The 18,984-nt window shown below is 38.7% G+C and overlaps 2 long non-coding RNA genes across 2 annotated transcripts; both read left to right on the top strand.

Annotated features, from left to right (window-relative positions):
* Positions 1-8,176: 8,176 nt before the first annotated feature.
* LOC117293243 lies at positions 8,177-10,697 on the top strand. Its single transcript, XR_004519396.1, has 4 exons — positions 8,177-8,284; positions 8,807-8,960; positions 9,703-9,810; positions 10,612-10,697. It is a non-coding gene; the product is annotated as an uncharacterized LOC117293243 (long non-coding RNA).
* Positions 10,698-11,399: 702 nt separating this feature from the next.
* LOC117293242 lies at positions 11,400-13,544 on the top strand. The gene is made up of 4 exons (XR_004519395.1): positions 11,400-11,502; positions 11,957-12,117; positions 12,514-12,623; positions 13,154-13,544. It is a non-coding gene; the product is annotated as an uncharacterized LOC117293242 (long non-coding RNA).
* The last annotated feature ends 5,440 nt before the right edge of the window (positions 13,545-18,984 follow it).

Raw genomic sequence — 18,984 nt, 5'->3', positions numbered from 1 at the left:
TGGTAGAGTCCATCCACCTGCCTTATGCATTGTTTATTACAAAGTAAACGTTTGCAAGACCTATGGCAAGAAAAAAGGACAAGCACACATAAATCTTAACTACCACCAGTCACCCTGGTGACTTGTTTGCTACAAGCCACACACCATCCCACACATACCCTCCCACACACCATCCCCACACATACCCTAATACTAATCACCTCAACCTTCCCCACTCAAACAAAATTACACATCAGTAGACCTTTGAGGATAGAGCAATGCCAGACACTACATTTGACACATCCACCATACCCATTCAATCAAATCTCAACAGCACTGCTAGACAGCAATGTTACACAACCCCACAGAATCAAACACCCAATCCTAACTGGGCCATACCTGATCTATCAAAGTTCAACACTTTAGCCTGTTTGATTTTGTAGGGTTAAGGATTGTTAGGGTTTTAAGCCAGTGTAGTGACGTCTGTGAATTGACCCAAGTAAATTTTAAAAAAACACATTGCAACCGATTGTTTGCTCATTTATATCCTGTCACTCACAGACCTACCAATCTAAAACTTTTTAATGTTCAGTTTATTACCAATGTTGTTCTATCTTTGGTGAGTGTTAGGCTAATGATGTCTACGTCTCAAACTTTTGCCAATGTACATTTATATTTATAAATGTTTCTGAGACGGATAATGTAATCTTTAGTTTTTCCAATGCATGTTGCCCCAGTTCTAAAAGACTTGCCGACTTGATTTTGTTCAACTCTCAATCTGTATCCCAAAAGCCAATGTTATACCACCTATTACGTTTTTTAATCCTTAAAGGCAGTGGACACTATTGGTAATAACTCAAAATAATAATTATTATAAAACCTTTCTTGATTACGAGTAATGGGGAGAGGTTGATAGTAGCCTTTATATAACTGACATACAGATCCTTGTCATTTGATTGGTGGAACTTCCTTCACGTGACATTCACTATTACTTCCATCCGCACCGGCAATCAAAAAGACCTATTCGCCCATGGGGAATAGCATTTCCCATTCAACAGTTAGGATCATCCTTGTTCCCAATGTTTTTTAACAGATATACAGCGCCGCCGCGCCGCTGCTAAAACAAAGGAGTACCTGTGCAAAAGGTTGTGATCAGATTGCTATTAAATTTGTGCATTGTTGCCGCTACGTGGCGCTATATGATTTTTGGTTGTCAAACAATTTGTGTGATTTTTCATTATGTTATACTTTTAAAATACATCAAATGACAATGATCTATGTCAGTTATATAAAACAAATATTGAGTGGCTTTAATTCGTGGAATGGAAGGAATATTATCGCTCAGTAAAATTTTGCCTGTTCCATTTCACTCTGAAAAAATTCACAGTCAAAATTTAACCTTGCAATAATATTCCTCCCATTCCACTCTGAGCCACTCAATATTTGTATTATAAAACATTGTGAGAAACAGCTCCCTCTGAAGTGACATAGTTTTCGAAAAAGAGATAATTTTCCACAAATTTGATTTTGAGACCTCAGATTTAGAATTTGAGGTCTCGAAGTCAAGCATCTGGAAGCACACAACTTCTTGTGACCATGGTGTGACAAGGTTGTTGTCTACCGATTGAGCTCAAATGTTCACAGTTATGTTATTTTATGCATAATGTTGAGATCAGCAACTGTGAAGACTAGTCTTTGACAATTACCATTAGTGTCTGTTGTCTTTAAATATTGTTCCCAAGCAATTGTTGTATTTTCTGAATTTTCACACAGCAGTTGTTTGTTCAGTGCCTTAGCATTCTAGCAAGGCATTAAATAGCGTGTCCGGCCGACCGACTATCAAACATTTCTGCTGATAAACAAGCTATAAAAAAATAATAATTATTGTTTTTTTCTGGGTACTTTTTGGTGTTTACAAAGTATTAAGATAAATATGGTATAAATCTTCCCTTAAAGTGTTACTCACTGAGGTGCTGCAGTTTTTGAGAAAATAGTAAAACAAGTAAACAAAATCATTTTTGCGAGATTAACTATTTTATCATGTAAAACATTTTTTTACTCATTTCTCAAAAACTACAGCACCTCAGCAAGTGATATTTTAAGGGGAGCCTTCTATCACAACCGTCAATTTGTGTGTATTCAAAGTTGAATGTAAATCTGTGGACATTGTGTTTTGTGATACAAAAAGTACCCCAATTCTTTAATTTGGGAGAGGAGCTTCTTGTGTGTTTTAGTCCTTGCTCTATGGTTTTATTTATTAAGATCCCATAACCATCATTGCACCCAGGATTTGCCTACTATGACGTCACGCGTAAGGCTCCTTATACCGCATACATTCTACAGTTGCTTTAGTAGATATTGGTTCCATATTGGTCACGTGTGTGGGATGCAGCATTCACTGTGACGATCTTTTTTTCCTGCATTGTCTGCCTGCAATAGGTGCACGTCGTTCGTTCGATAGAGTTTGTTTGAAACATCGCGATGGCTGCTTACTCCTTTTTTCGGACTACAGTAGTGTTTGCATCTCTGGGGTAAGTCTGATCTGTAAAATAGCAAAGCTAGCTAAGCAACAATTGCATTCATACACTAGGTTCAATAGCTGATTCATGTTCTTACTTTTTAAATCTCAAGTCGATTTTTATTTTTATTTATAAAACCTGGATTTATTTTTCTATGCACACGTTTTTTTGCCCAGTGGAAATTCAATGGCACTGTCTTTCTTTAAAGGCAGTGGACACTATTGGTAATTGTCAAAGATTAGCCTTCTCACTTGGTGTATCTCAGCGTATGCATAAAATAACAAACCTGTGAAAACTTGAGCTCAATCGGTCGTTGAAGTTGCGAGATAATAATGAAAGAAGAAAAAAAAAACTTGTCACACGAAGTTGTGTGCGTTTAGATGGTTGATTTCGAGACCTCAAGTTCTAAATCTGAGGTCTCAAAATCAAATTCGTGGAAATTTACTTCTTTCTCAAAAACTATGGCACTTCAGAGGGAGCCGTTTCTCACTATGTTTTATACCATCAACCTCTCCCCTTGTTGGCTGCTGCCTGCGCAGATGATGAAAGCCTAACAACTTCGAGCATGTCTAGAAACTCACTGCCGGCTATCCATGTGACTGTACAGGTTGTGCTATCGAGAAACTCGATGCTTCACTCCAACTACGGTTGTTCATCCATGTGAATGTAACTATCATCAATGGGTAAGTCTTGGAGTTTTATCCCATATCCACTAATTTGAACTTTAATTTGTCTAACCAAACAAAACTTGCCCAGTGCAGTGAGGTCATATCTCTCTGTTGTGTTTTTGCCTGATCCAATCCTCAGACATTTGCAACTTAAATTTAAAAATTTCAGTTTTAAATTGTTTCCCAGCTGATTTTGTGTTGTTCATGAAATTTTACCAAAGGTTTCTGCCAATCTTTAAAAAAAAACCTCAAATCTCATTTGTTTCAAGTTTAATCAATTGTTCTCTCTTGGAGTCCTTCTTTTTAAATAAATTTTTTTTTTTTCAAGTGAGTCAGAACACTCGAGTGGAACACTTTGTTGTCTAGGCGATAGAGATTGCACGGAAACTGTCTAATGAGGACAGCAGTGGTGAACACGACGTCTAGAGTCCCCATCAAGACAACTGCCTCAAACCATCATGAGAACACTGGTTGGATGCTTCATACTGCCCTCAAAGAAATCGTTAAAGGAATGTTACAGAATTGGTAAGAAACAAAAATCATGAAGATCAAAGATTGACATAAAACTTACACGGTCTAATGATGATGATGATAGTTGAAAACATCCCTTGAAATATTTCTGTCTGAAATGTAATATTTGATGAGAAATAAATAATCTAACTTCGCGTTTGGAGTTAATCGCTCAGTGAGCGTTTTATTTATTTTTATTTTGGCATCGATGCAATGCAAAATTTGTAATCGGTTTTTCACTATTCTCTCGTGACCCAGATGGTCGATCGATCTCAAACTTCTACAGGTTTGTCAGTTTATGTATATGGTGGATTAGTAACTGTTTTGTTAGCAAAGACCAATTCTGTAATGTTCCTTTAAGTATACTTTAATTTTCCGAAAGCACTTTCTGTCCAGTCCCTCAAAATTTTTCATCTCGCTGATTTTCAAACTATTTATGAGCTGCTTAAATTTTCTCAAACAACATGTAAACAGACCCTTTAACGTTAGGCTTGACTTTTGTTTGGATTGTTGACGAAGTTGATTGTGTTATATTGTGTTGTTTTGTTCCTCTTAATCTAAGATGTTTGGCTGTCTTTAAATTTACTGAAAATCATTTGTCAAGTATATTTCAAAATGTGGCAACCAAGTGTTTTTTATTAAGGGATTAATGTTGTCATGTATATTTTGATTTTATATAGGTTGCCATGCTGGCTGTCCTTAGACGTTGGCTGCTGCTAGCACAGATGATGAAAGCATGCCAACAAAAGAACATCGGTGAAGGTTCTACAAAATAGATTGCTGTGACATCATTGAGGTATTTGCACATTTTATGAGCCTTGTGATTATTTTTATGAAACTTTTATTGAACTTGTATGATTCCTCAACCACAACTTTGCCATCTCTGATACGCAGAGAATAAATGCTCAATTCGCTACAAGTTCACGACCCAATGGTGTGCGATCTGTTCAAATTTTTATTTGTTGTCCAGCCTTTTAAAAGCTTCCCCACCAAATGACTTTTGGTACTCTGACTTAATGTCCATTGATGTCAGTTTTTTCTAATAACCGATTTATAGAATAGAGTATACTCGATATATCGAGTTTTTCCCTGTCGTTTTGATGAGTAATAGTATGCTCTGATCGTGTTCTGGAGAAAGCTTTCATGCAAAGTTTCACATCCTACTTGTAAATATTGTTTAATTACAGCCATGCAATATTGCTTAATTTATTAATTTATTAATGTTGTGTGTCTTTTTTTCCTTCTTCAGATTATTTATCTGCCAACTCATTGTCCCAAGCAATACACCAGTCTCCCCACAGACTTAGGGTCTTCTTTACCCGGAGTCAGTTTAATTAGGAACCTAGTCTCTTCATCACCAATCCCCCCTCGGACTTAGGGTCTTCTATACCCGAAGTCCATTTGATTAGGAACCTAGTCTCTTCATCACCAATCCCCCCTCGGACTTAGGATCTTCTATACCCGAAGTCCATTTGATTAGGAACCTAGTCTCTTCATCACCAGTCTCCCCCAGACTTAGGGTCTTCTTTACCCGAAGTCAATTTAATTAGGAACCTAGTCTCTTCATCACCAGTCTCCCACAGACTTAGGGTCTTCTTTACCCGAAGTCAATTTAATTAGGAACCTAGTCTCTTCATCACCAGTCTCCCCCAGACTAAGGGTCTTCTATACCCAAAGTCAATTTGATTAGGAACCTAGTCTCTTCATCACCAGTCTCCCCCAGACTAAGGGTCTTCTATACCCGAAGTCCATTTGATTAGGAACCTAGTCTCTTCATCACCAGTCTCCCACAGACTTAGCGTCTTCTATACCCGAAGTCCATTTGATTAGGAACCTAGTCTCTTCATCACCAGTCTCCCACAGACTTAGGGTCTTCTTTACCCGAAGTCAATTTGATTAGGAACCTAGTCTCTTCATCACCAGTCTCCCCCAGACTAAGGGTCTTCTATACCCGAAGTCAATTTGATTAGGAACCTAGTCTCTTCATCACCAGTCTCTCCCCAGACTTAGGGTCTTCTATACCCAAAGTCAATTTGATTAGGAACCTTGTCTCTTCATCACCAGTCTCCCCCACACTAAGGGTCTTCTATACCCGAAGTCAATTTGATTAGGAACCTAGTCTCTTCATCACCAGTCTCCCCCAGACTAAGGGTCTTCTATACCCGAAGTCCATTTGATTAGGAACCTAGTCTCTTCATCACCAGTCTCCCACAGACTTAGGGTCTTCTATACCCGAAGTCCATTTGATTAGGAACCTAGTCTCTTCATCACCAGTCTCCCACAGACTTAGGGTCTTCTATACCCGAAGTCCATTTGATTAGGAACCTAGTCTCTTCATCACCAGTCTCCCACAGACTTAGGGTCTTCTATACCCGAAGTCCATTTGATTAGGAACCTAGTCTCTTCATCACCAGTCTCTCCCCAGACTTAGCGTCTTCTATACCCAAAGTCAATTTGATTAGGAACCTAGTCTCTTCATCACCAGTCTCCCACAGACTTAGGGTCTTCTTTACCCGAAGTCAATTTAATTAGGAACCTAGTCTCTTCATCACCAGTCTCCCCCAGACTAAGGGTCTTCTATACCCGAAGTCAATTTGATTAGGAACCTAGTCTCTTCATCACCAGTCTCTCCCCAGACTTGGGGTCTTCTATACCCAAAGTCAATTTGATTAGGAACCTAGTCTCTTCATCACCAGTCTCCCCCACACTAAGGGTCTTCTATACCCAAAGTCAATTTGATTAGGAACCTAGTCTCTTCATCACCAGTCTCCCCCAGACTAAGGGTCTTCTATACCCGAAGTCCACTTGATTAGGAACCTAGTCTCTTCATCACCAGTCTCCCACAGACTTAGGGTCTTCTATACCCGAAGTCCATTTGATTAGGAACCTAGTCTCTTCATCACCAGTCTCTCCCCAGACTTAGGGTCTTCTATACCCGAAGTCAATTTGATTAGGAACCTAGTCTCTTCATCACCAGTCTCTCCCCAGACTTAGGGTCTTCTATACCCGAAGTCAATTTGATTAGGAACCTGGTCTCTTCAACACCAGTCTCCCCCAGACTTAGGGTCTTCTATACCCAAAGTCAATTTGATTAGGAACCTAGTCTTTTCATCACCAGTCTCCCCCAGACTTAGGGTCTTCTATACCCGAAGTCAATTTGATTAGGAACCTGGTCTCTTCAACACCAGTCTCCCCCAGACTTAGGGTCTTCTATACCCAAAGTCAATTTGATTAGGAATCTAGTCTCTTCATCACCAGTCTCCCACAGACTTAGGGTCTTCTATACCCAAAGTCAATTTGATTAGGAACCTAGTCTTTTCATCACCAGTCTCCCCCAGACTTAGGGTCTACTATACCCGAAGTCAATTTGATTAGGAACCTAGTCTCTTCATCACCAGTCTCCCCCAGACTTAGGGTCTTCTATACCCGAAGTCAATTTGATTAGGAACCTAGTCTCTTCGACACCAGTCTCCCCCAGACTTAGGGTCTTCTATACCCGAAGTCAATTTGATTAGGAACCTAGTCTCTTCATCACCAGTCTTCCCTAGACTTAGGGTCTTCTATACCCAAAGTCAATTCATTTATGACCATAGACTTCTCATCCTGCTCCAACATGCATCTTTAGCTACCACTCTCTCGTATGAGTAAGAGTTTGAGTTGAGCAGTCTTCTGCGTACAGAGTATACAGTCTGAAACTTCTCAGAGCCAGAAATCATGCAATAGAGATCTACCTACTGAGTTTGGAAATCATTATGTTGCCAAGCTTCAGAGGGTAGGCATATTGTTGAGACAAGCTCCAAGCTATTTCAGAGTTGTTCCCCCAACACTGTCTTTAAATTTTCAGAAAATTATTTGGCAAATATTTTTCCAAATGTAGATTTTTAATATGGGATTTTTTATTGTCATGTGTGTTATAATTTCATCTAGGCTGCCATGCTGACTGTCTTTAGACAAGTTTGGCTGCTGCTAGCACAGATTATGAAAGCATGCCAACAAAAGGTTCTACAAGATAGATAGATTGCCATGACATCGTTGAGGTGTATGCATATTTTATGAACCTTGTGATTTGATGAAACTTTTATTATACTTGTATTTTTTCTCAGCTACAACTGTGCCATCTCGGATAAGCAGAATGTTGAGTTCACAACCCAAAGATTGGTCGTTCTCTTTAAATAACAGCCATGCAACATTGCTTGCTGACTTTTGATGAAATGGTTAATGATGTGTGTCTTTGTTTTCTTCTTCAGATTATTCACTGATTGAAGCAATACCCCAGTCGCCCCTCGGACTTATAGTCTTGTATACCTGAGGTCAATCTGATAGGGAACCTAGTCTCTTCATCACCAGTCTCCCCCCCCCCCCCAGACTTAGGGTCTTCTTTACCAGAAGTAAATTCGTTTATCACCATAGTCTTCTCACCACGCCCTTCCTGCTCCAACACCATCTTTAGCTACCACTTTCTCGTATGACCAAGAGTTTGAGTCGAGCAGTCACCAGACAGACAGACAGAGGTTGCTGTTTGAAACATTGAGCCCACCAGTTCTTCTCAGAACCCAAATTCACTCAACAGAGATCTACCTAAATCATTTTGTTGCCAAACTGCAGAAGGTATGCATTTTTTGAGCCATAGCAAATTTCTCATGTTATTTTTACTCGATTTTGTGTCCTCTCTCGAATCAAAGCCAAGTTCATATTGTACTGAGCCAATAATTTCTGAGGCAATCATTCTCCATCTATCGTATCAATTCCAAGGTTATGTTGAACTTGTCAATCATTTCCAAAGTAATTTTATGCAATTTCTCAAGGCCATTCCAAGTTGGTGTTGTTTTGCTAAAGTCATACTATTTAATTGCAAATTTTTCCAAAGACACTTGATCATTATTGTGACGTCCTTTGAGTGGGGCGTAAAGGTCCTTTTGTTATGCACTGTTGGTGAGAGAACCCAGTTGTATTTATCTTTGAAAGACAGGTTTGCCATGGTGTTTCTGCCATGTTGCACGAATGATGTTGTATATATGGGTCGTGTATTTCAACAACTTGGCATAAACTGTCTTAAACATTATGGCTCTCAGTAACTAAAAAGATGACGCTTTAAAAATATTTGATTTTATTACTTCTCAACTACTTCAGATCAAGGAGGCTCGTGAAGAGACGGCAGAGATTGAACAGAAACTGTCTAATGAGGACACCAGTGATGAATGCGATGTCTAGAGTCCTCGTTAATACGCCTTGACATCATCACGACAACACTGGCTGTACGCTCTGTATTGCCCTCAAAGAAATCGTAAATATATTTTTTTGTATCAACCCTTCAATTTTCCAAAAGCACATTCTGTCCAGTCCCTCAAAATTGTTCAGCCTACTGATTTTTCTTTGAAACATCAAACTGTTTATGAGCTGCTTAAATTTTCTCAAACCAAATGTATACAGACCCTGTAACATTAGCATTAACATTAGGCTTCACTTTGTTTGGATTGTTATTAACCAAGTTTATTGTGTTGTGTTGTGTTGTGTTGTGTTGTTCCTCTAAAACTAAGATGTTTGGCTGTCTTTAAATTTACCAAAAATCGTTTGTCAAGTGTATTTCAAAATGTGGCATTAAAGGCAGTGGACACTATTGGTAATTACTCAATATAATTATTGCCATAAAACCGTTCTTGGTGACGAGTAAAGGGGAGAGGTTGATGGTATAAAACATTGTGAGAAATGGCTCCCTCTGAAGTGCCATAGTTTTCGACAAAGAAGTAATTTTCCACAAATTTGATTTTTAGACCTCAGATATCGAACTTGAGGTCTCAAAATCAACCATCTAAACGCACACAACTTCGTGTGACAAGGGTGTTTTTTCTTTCATTATTATCTCGCAATTTCGATGACCGATTGAGCTCAAATTTTCACAGGTTTGTTATTTTATGCATATGTTTAGATAACCCAAGTGAGAAGGCTGGTCTTTGACAATTACCAATAGTATCCACTGCCTTTAATTATGGGATCTATATTGTCATGTATGCTTTGATTTTATGTAGGTTGCCATGCTGGCTGTCCCTAGATAGGGTTGGCTGATGCTAGCACAGATGATGTAAGCATGCCAACTAAAGAACATCTACAAGACAGATTGCCAGGACATCTTTGAGGTATATGCACATTTTATGAACCTTGTGATTTCATGAAACTTTGATTGAACTTGTGTTATTCCTCATACACAACTGTGCCATCTCTGATAAGCAGAGAACCCAATGGTGTGCGATATCTTGAAATAATCAACGTTTTGTCCAGCCTTTCAAAAACTTACCAACCAAATGGCTTTTGGTACTCTGACATTTGTATTTCCTTTGATATTGTGGTGCCTTTGATATTTCATTAAAAACTCATATGTTCAGTTTTGTGGCATATTTTGAAACCATAACTAGCTCATGTTGAATTGCTCGAGTCATTTTCAAAGCAACCTTGTACAATCTCTCGATACCATTTCATGTTGACATTTTAAGGCTGTAATTATTGTTTAATGACAGCGATACAGTGTCTTGCTGAATCACTTTTGATGAAATGATTTCTGTTGTGTGTCTTTTAGTTATCTTCAGATTATTAACCAAATGAAGAGCCAACTCATTGTTCCAAGCAATACACCAGTCCGCCCTCGGACTTGGGGTCTTCTATACCCAAAGTCAATTTGATTATGCTATTGTTACTACTCATTATACACATTAGTGTGTTCTTTCTCGAAGTCAAACCAACTTTACATAGTACTGTGGCAATAATTTCTGAGGCCTCGCCCTGACAAATTTAAGAACCAAAGCTGATTCTTTATAAAAATTTTACAGTTGTATAGGCTACAGCAAAAATTAACCTGTGAAAATTAGCGTTTGGCTTGACTTTGTTTGGATTGGTCACCCAGTTGATTATGACATTGTCATGTATGTTTTGATTTCGTCTAGGCTGCCATGCTGGCTGTCCTTAGACAGAGTTAGCTGATGCTAGCACAGATGATGAAAGCATGCCTTCAAAAGAACATCGGTGAAGGTTCTACAAAATAGATTGCTGTGCCATCATTGAGGTATATGCATGTTTTATGAACCTTGTGATTTTATGAAACTTTTATTAAACTTGTATTATTTGTCAGCCACAACTGTGCCATCTCCGAAAAGAATGTTGAGTCCCTCAAAACTTGCTAAGCTGAATAAATTTTCAACTTGATACAAGTTCACAACCCAAAGATTGTTTGTTCTCTATAAATTATCTATGTGTTGTAAACTTACCAACCAAATGACTTTTGGAATTCTGAAATTTGTATTCTCACTTGATAATGTGATGCCTTTGATATTTTGTCAAAACTGCTCTTGTCCAGTTTTATGGCATCTCTTGAAACCATACCTAGTTCATGTTGAACTTCTCAAGTCATTTTCAGAGCTACCTTGTACAATCTCTCGATATTTCATGATGACATTGTATGGCTGTAGTTATTGTTTAATTACAGCCATGCAATATTGCTTGCTGACTTTTGATGAAATGAGTTATGTTGTGTGTCTTAATTTTCTTCTTCAGAGTATTCACTGATTGAAGAGCCAACTCAGTGTCCCAAGCAATACACCAGTCCCCCCCCCCAGACTTAGGGTCTTGTATACCCGAAGTCAAGTTATTTAGCACCATAGACGTCTCACCACGCCCTTCCTGCTCCAACAACACTCTCTCGTATGAGCAAGAGTTTGAGTCCAGCAGTCTACAGATGGAGTGTACTGTCTGAAACATTGAGCCCACCTGTTCTTCTTGGAACCCAAATTCACTCATCGGAGATCTACCTAAATCATTATGTTGCCAAGCTTCAAAGGGTAGGCATTTTTTGAGCCATTGCAAATTTCTGCTGTTATATTAACTCAATGTTGTGTTCTTTATTGAAGCCAAGCCAACTTTACATTGTAGTGTGCCAATAATTTCTGAGGCAATCATTCTCCATCTATCGTATCAATTCCAAGGTTATGTTCTACTTGTCAAATCATTTCCAAAGTAATTTTGTGCAATTTCTCAAAACCATTCCAAGTCAGGGTATTATTGCTAATTGCTTCAAATTGCAATTTGTCCTAAGACATTTTAACATTATTGCTCTACCTTTGGATGGGTCCTGTGTGTTATGTAATGCTCTGGCATGTTGGGCAAATGATGTTTAATATTTGAGTCTTGTATTACAAAAACTTATAAATAACTGTCTTAAACATTTCTGCTTTCACTAAATAAATAGATGACGCTTTATAAATGCTTGATGTTGTTATTTTTCAACTACTTCAGATCGATGAGGGTCTTGAAGAGGGTCAGAACACTCCAAGCGGACCACCTTGCTTTCAAGATGGTAGAGATTGAACTGAAACGGTCAAATGAGAACAGCTGCCTCAAACCATCAGGAGAAGACTGGTTGGATGCTTCAGACTACCCGAAAAGGAATTCATTAAGTATACGTTTTTACCAACCCTTAATTTTTCTAAAAGCACATTCTGTCCAGTCCCTCAAAACTTTTCAGCCAACTGATTTTCAAACACGAGTGGAAAGCTCCAAACTCATGTTTAGTTCTGTCCTTGTCTAGTCCTACTTAGTCTTGTCGGTCACAGGGTAAATTTTAAATAGCACTATGCTCAAACTGTCCCTGCATATTGGTAGCGACTTAACACAGTATCTTTAACCATATTATAATTATGTTTCAAATGACGTTGTTCCTCAAACACTTATATGTTGGGCTATGTTCAAGTTTACCTAAAATCATTTGTCAAGTATTTTTCAAAGTGTGGCAGGCAACCAAGTGATTTCCAATATGGGATTTATATTATCATGTTTGGGTTGATTTCGTTTAGGTTGCCATGCTAAACAGGGTTGGCTGCTGCTAGCACAGACGATGAAAGCATGCCAACAAAAGAACACATCGGTGAAGGTTCTACAAGATAGATTGTCCTGACATTGTGAGGTACACGCACTTTTTATGAGCCTTGTGATTTTATGAAACTTTGATTAAACTTGTATTAGTCTTAATTCATAACTGTGCAATATCTGTTCAGCAGAATGTTGAGTCCCTCAATACTTTCTAAAGCCGTGTTCGCACTGGATTAATATTTTGGGTAACTTAACCATGAAGCTGGGTAACATTCCGACGGGTTAACTTTCCCACCGTCCGCACTTGGATTTATTTGACTTACTGAGACCGTGGGTAAACTAAACGAGCTGGCCCTCTGCGTAACTTTTGACCGCACTGATGTTGAATATTTGAGTCTTGTGTTTCAAACACTTCAATTTTCCAAAAGCACACTCTGTCCATCCTCAAATCTTTTCATCCTACTGATTTTCAAACAACAAACTGTTCAAGCCTCAAAAACCAAGATTTTTGGCACTGTTTAAATTACGGAAAATCATTTGTCATGAATTTTTTTTAAATGTTGCAGTCTTGTGATTTTTTTTATATGAGATTTATATTGACATGTGTGCTTTGATTTCATACAGGTTGCCACGCACGACGTCCTTAAACAGGGTTGCCTGCTGCTAGCAGTGATGATGGTGAAGGGTCTACAACATTGATTACCGTGACTCCATTGAAGGTATGTGCACATTCAATGAACCTTTGTGATTTTATTACAGTTTTATTTTTCTCAAGCCACAACTGTGCCATCTCTGAAAGGCAAAATGTTTAATCCCTCAAAACCTGCTAAGCTGAATAAATTTTCAAGTCGCTACAAGTTCACCACCCAATGATTGTGCAACCTTGTGAACATATCAATGGATGGTCCCGCCTTTCAAAATCTAATCAAACTCGCTACTCTGAAATTTGTATTCTCACTTAATACTGGATGCCTTTGATAATTTGTCAAAACTCCTGTTGTCCAGTTTTGTGGCATATCTTGAAACCATACCTGGCTCATGTTGAATTGCTCAAGTCATTCTTAGAGCTACCTTGTACAATCTCTCGATACCAACTCATTGTCCCAAGCAATAAACCAGTCTCAGACTAAGAGACTTCTATACCCGACGTCAATTTGATTAGGAATCTAGTCTCTTCATCACCAGTCTCCCCCAGACTTAGGGTCTTCTATACCCGAAGTCAATTTGATTAGGAACCTGGTCTCTTCATCACCAGTCTCCCCCAGACTTAGGGTCTTCTATACCCGAAGTCAATTTGATTAGGAACCTGGTCTCTTCATCACCAGTCTCCCCCAGACTTAGGGTCTTCTATACCCGAAGTCAATTTGATTAGGAACCTGGTCTCTTCATCACCAGTCTCCCCCAGACTTAGGGTCTTCTATACCCGAAGTGACTTTAATTAGAAACCTAGTCTCTTCAATACCAGTCTCCCCCAGACTTAGGGTCTTCTATACCCGAAGTCAATTCATTTATGACCATAGACTTCTCACCACGCCCATCCTGCTCCAACACGCATCTTTAGCTACGACTCTCCCGTATGAGCAAGAGTTGGAGTCCACCAGTCATCTGACGGACAGAGTATACTTTCTGAAATATTGAGCACATCGGTTCTTCTCAGAACCAGAAGTCACTCAATAGAGATATACCTACTGAGTTTGGAAATAGTTATGTTGCCAAGCTTCTCATGCTATTGTTACTACTTATATTGTTTTCCTCTCGAAGTTAAATCAACTTGCCAATAATTTCTGATGCGTCGTCCTGACAAATTGAAGAGCCAAAGCTGATTCTTTATAAAAGTTTTGAAGCGTAAAAGCAATGTGCACTTTTTGGAAGCTTGTGACTGTTTTAATCCTTTATAGATTTACTTGTATACAAACCTGTGAATCTTTCCTTTTTTAAAAGGTGGTCACAGTTTTGAGATATAACTGAAGTGTTACTGAAAATTTCATAAAAAGAAAATTATATCTTTGACATCATCTTACTTCTCCAAATTGCATTGTTTCTCAAAAATGGATTATACTATTACAGCTGCAATACTTCTTAGTTTTATTTATCATGGAGAAAAGGGTTTGCTCTGGTGTTTCTGGCATGTTAGGCAACTTATGTTGTATATTGTGGGTCTTGTGTTTCAAAAACTTGATTACTGTCCTAAATATTACGCTCTTAGTAAATAAATTGATGACACTTTATAAATGTTTAATTTTAATTATTGTTCATCTACTCCAGATCGAGGGAGGCTCTTGGAAGAGGATCACCTTGCTTTCAAGATGGTAGAGATTGAATAGAAACAGTCTAACAAGAGCAGCAGTGATGAAGATGACGTCTAGAGTCCCCGTCTAGACAACCATCTCAAACATCAATAGAACTAGCACCCAGATTAAATTCATCTAGCTAAAAAGGCTGATCACCTTCCATTGCCATGCATTTTTAAGTCTCAAATATTGATGGCACAAGTTTGATCAAACTGGTGAAAAGCTCTCGAATTTGTCATTTTGGGCAAATATTAAACTGCTAGACCTAGTACCCTTTTTAAATTTATTTATAATAGTGGCTGCATGGTGCTGGTAGTCTTAATAAACAATACTTCTGATTAAATCTGGGTTAGGGGGGTGTCTGTTGCATTCCCCCTCCCAATCAAAACCTCTTTAGGTCAGTATTCCACCCAAATTATCTTGCACATTTGAGGAGTGCCTTTGAAATTATAATTGACCAATAAAACCTCGACTTGACAAAAGGAAAGTTAGCAAAACGTCTAACACTTGGATTTCTGTTGTCTTGTGAGAAAATATGCATAAGGCACCGACCATGGAATCGCAGAACCTCGGCTGTTAGCCACAGCAGATAAAATAATCTGCCAGGGTATAGCGTAGAAATCCCAGAATGCTTAGTTTCCAATAGCCAACTATCAAATCCAATGAGAAACTATAGTGCAGCCTGTCTTGTCTGCCACGTTTGTATAACAAACAGACAACAAAAGTCCTGGAACTGGGGATATGGCAAAAGGGGGATAAGGGGTGCATTATTTCTGCTACTTTCTGTCCCTCTTTTTAATGGGTGAAAAGTGTATCACCACAGGGGCATACCCGTGCAAGATACACAAAGAAATATCTAGGTATCTTCGCTCCACACATGGATAAATGATTACCTGTGAGGGCAGAGTTGTTTCTTGTGATTGATTAGCTTACATATTTGGGGGCACAGACTGTATACTCCCCCCAGGGAGCTGAGATGGTTTAAGGAATGATTTAAGGCCCAGTAAACGGGGGTAATAATAATGTTGAAGCGTCACTGCGTGACAGACCTGAGCGCTATAAGAAGCCACCATAATTGTTATTATTATATAAAGAGGTGGTCTAAATTACCCATGCAAGAGTTTTGATGACAAAATATTGACTTACAACTTAATAATTATATCCGTTAACTTGACCTTTCAGGGCCAGTAGTTCCTGGAGATCACTGCCTTGGGCAAACATCAGTAATCATCAAGACATCCGAGCAGCTCATCTGTGGATCATCAGAGAACAAAAGTAAGATATTCTTTTTAGATGAGTGGAGCCTGGTTCATACTTCCTGCAAATGCAAGCAATTGTTGCAGTCAAAAAATAATTCACTAGCAGTTCAAATCTGCTCAACTCACTTGTGAATGTTGTAGGGAAAGGGATTCTGACATAAAATTTGGTATTTGCAGGAAGTATCAACCGGGCTTTACTGTGTTGATATTGATGCTTTACATGTAGTGGGTTGTTTTGGTAGCTCACTATCTGGTACTAAGTACACCCTTGCAAGCAAACAAGCTATACACGTTTTTTTGTGCGCTAACTGGTGGTGGGCCTGCGGAAACAAGTGGTGCGTGCGGATCGAAATGGTGGTGCCTGCGGAATAAACTAAAGGGACCTGGACACGTGCACGTGGCATTTGGGGTCCTACTTCCGGCTCGCTCCACTGAGTGGTTGATCTTAAAGGTGCATTCGGGCTCCTCATCTGCTAGGATGGTGCCGGGTAATCACAAATGGTTGACCAACGGAAGTAGTCCCTAAGTTCTTTCCAACTAGGGACCGCGCTAGTACAGTAGGGGACTGTCCCTCCTTTTGGGATGGCGGACCGGACCCGCCTTCGGGCGGTGCAAAGGCCCTGATGATCTGGAAACCGTGTGGGGCAGGTATCCTGGGACCTTCACGTGGTAGCCCTGTTTTAGACGAACCTTACCAGGATGAATAGGCCAAATTTGAAACTGAAATATATTGCTTGTATAGGTCTACTTAACTATAAGATTGCCCTACAATCTTACTCTGTTCAATCAGATTATTAAAACAAGACTAATGCAAGAATATTTGCTTTGTTTTACATGTGAACCAACTGTGAGGTGGCATCTACAAAGGAACGATTGTCATCCATGACACAGCACCAAAGCCAACAGTGTCAGTTCTTAGGCGAGGCCTTAATAATAATAATAATAATTAACCATTCTTATATAGCGCATAACACATAGAAATCAAACATGTCCCTAAGCGCTTCAATGAAGTCACCCAGGAAGGTTCAAGCTCAACAGAATGGAGGGCTGACACCTGTTGCAGCCTCGCAACCATCAACATATTGCACATTTTCAAACATTTACAAAAATCACAAGGCTATATAAGTATAAAATACTGCCTTGTAAATTTATCAATCTTATCTGCCCGAAGTGCAACATGGCATATTTAACAAAAGCATTGTATTTTAAACCTTTGCAAAATGTTTGCAAAAATAAAAAATTACAAGGCGTTTTTGATGAACTGTGCCCAAATATTCCACAAGACTATATTTAAAGCCTTGCGTTTTTATCAAGTTTTGCTAAAATTGTGCAAAAAAATTACACAAGACTCAGAACCTTGCGTATTTATCAAATTTTTCTCAGATTGTGCCCAATAATTCCTCAAGACTATAAGCCTTGCGTTTTGATCAAATTCTGCTTAAATTTTGCCCAAAAGTTCCACAAGACTACAGCCTTGCGATTTTATCAAACTCATGTTGTGTCGTTCCTCCAAAATTAAGATGTTACTAAATTTACCCAAAATCATTTGCCAAGTATTTTTCCAAAAGTGGCAATCAGACAATCCTGGATAATCTTTTAAGTTTTCCTTTGTCTAATTAGGGCATCCCAGCCTTTATTACCAGCCCACTCCCATATTGGTGTTGTACTTTAAAACATGCAATCTATTAATCGATTTTCATGTTTCGTATTTAGCAGATATCTCCCTTATTGAGTAGTTTCTTTTTAAGCCATTCGTAGATGTCCACCTAAGTTTTTAAAGGCAGTGGACACTATTGGTAATTACTCAAAATAATTATTAGCAAAACCTTTCTTGGTGACGAGTAATGAGGAGAGGTTGTTGGTATAAAACATTGTGAGAAACAGCTCCCTCTGAAGTGCCATAGTTTTCAAGAAAGAAGTAATTTTTCACGAATTTTATTTCAAGACCTCAGATTTAGAACTTGAGGTCTCGAAATCAATCTAAACGCACACAACTTCGTGTGACAAGGTGTTTTTTCTTTCATTGTTGTCTCGCAAATTCGATGACCGATTGAGCTCAAATTTTCACAGGTTAGTTATTTATGCATATGTTGAGATACACTAACTGTGAAGGTTAGTCTTTGACAATTACCAATAGTGTCCACTGCCTTAAGAGCCAAATTATCATTGAACTCTTTAAGTGTTTGTTTTTCCGACTCGTTTTACTTCATTTTTGTTTTTCAACTCTTTCAAACTTTTGATTTGTTACAAATTGGTTCTGGTACCCGTTATCTTTGAGACATATTTAATATTAAACAACTGATCATTCCAAACGATTAGTTAAGCTGGTGTTGGGTTTACTAATTGGAACTTCTTTTGGATGAGGACACTTCAGATGGAACTTAATTCATAGCTACATTGAACCTGTGAGTATTAACAAATGTATTTACTAACTTCGCCACATCATTGAACAACGACACTACAGAGTAAACTTCAGCTGCAGCTACATTTGGACATGTGAGTATGAAAAAACTTTCTTGAAAAATCACGCCACACGCACAACATGGAACGGAGCATATGCGGCCCCAGGCCGACGGTCCTGAGTGCAAACCTTTATCAGAGCTATCCTTTAACTGTCCTATTTCTTGCCCCCAAAACTCCTGACAATGTCTCCCCCAATAAATCGCCCCGGTAAGTATCTACCAAGTGTTTCCAATAGTATGTCCAAAGTTTTTATTATAAGCTCTTCCAAGTTCTTAATCAACTCTCAAAAAGTTATTTGTCAACTCTTCCAAGTATGTTTCTCTTCATCAACTCTTCTAATTTATTCATCAACTCTTCCAAGTTATTCATCAACTCTTCGATTTTTTTGTCTCAACTCATTTGTATTCTTCCTCAACTCTTCCATGTTCTTAATCAACTCTTC

The sequence above is a fragment of the Asterias rubens genome, chromosome 8, assembly GCF_902459465.1.
Source record: "Asterias rubens chromosome 8, eAstRub1.3, whole genome shotgun sequence".
Taxonomy (NCBI): domain Eukaryota; kingdom Metazoa; phylum Echinodermata; class Asteroidea; order Forcipulatida; family Asteriidae; genus Asterias; species Asterias rubens.
The sequence above is the reverse complement of the archived record's forward strand: the minus strand, read 5'-3'. Positions and strand labels throughout refer to the sequence as shown.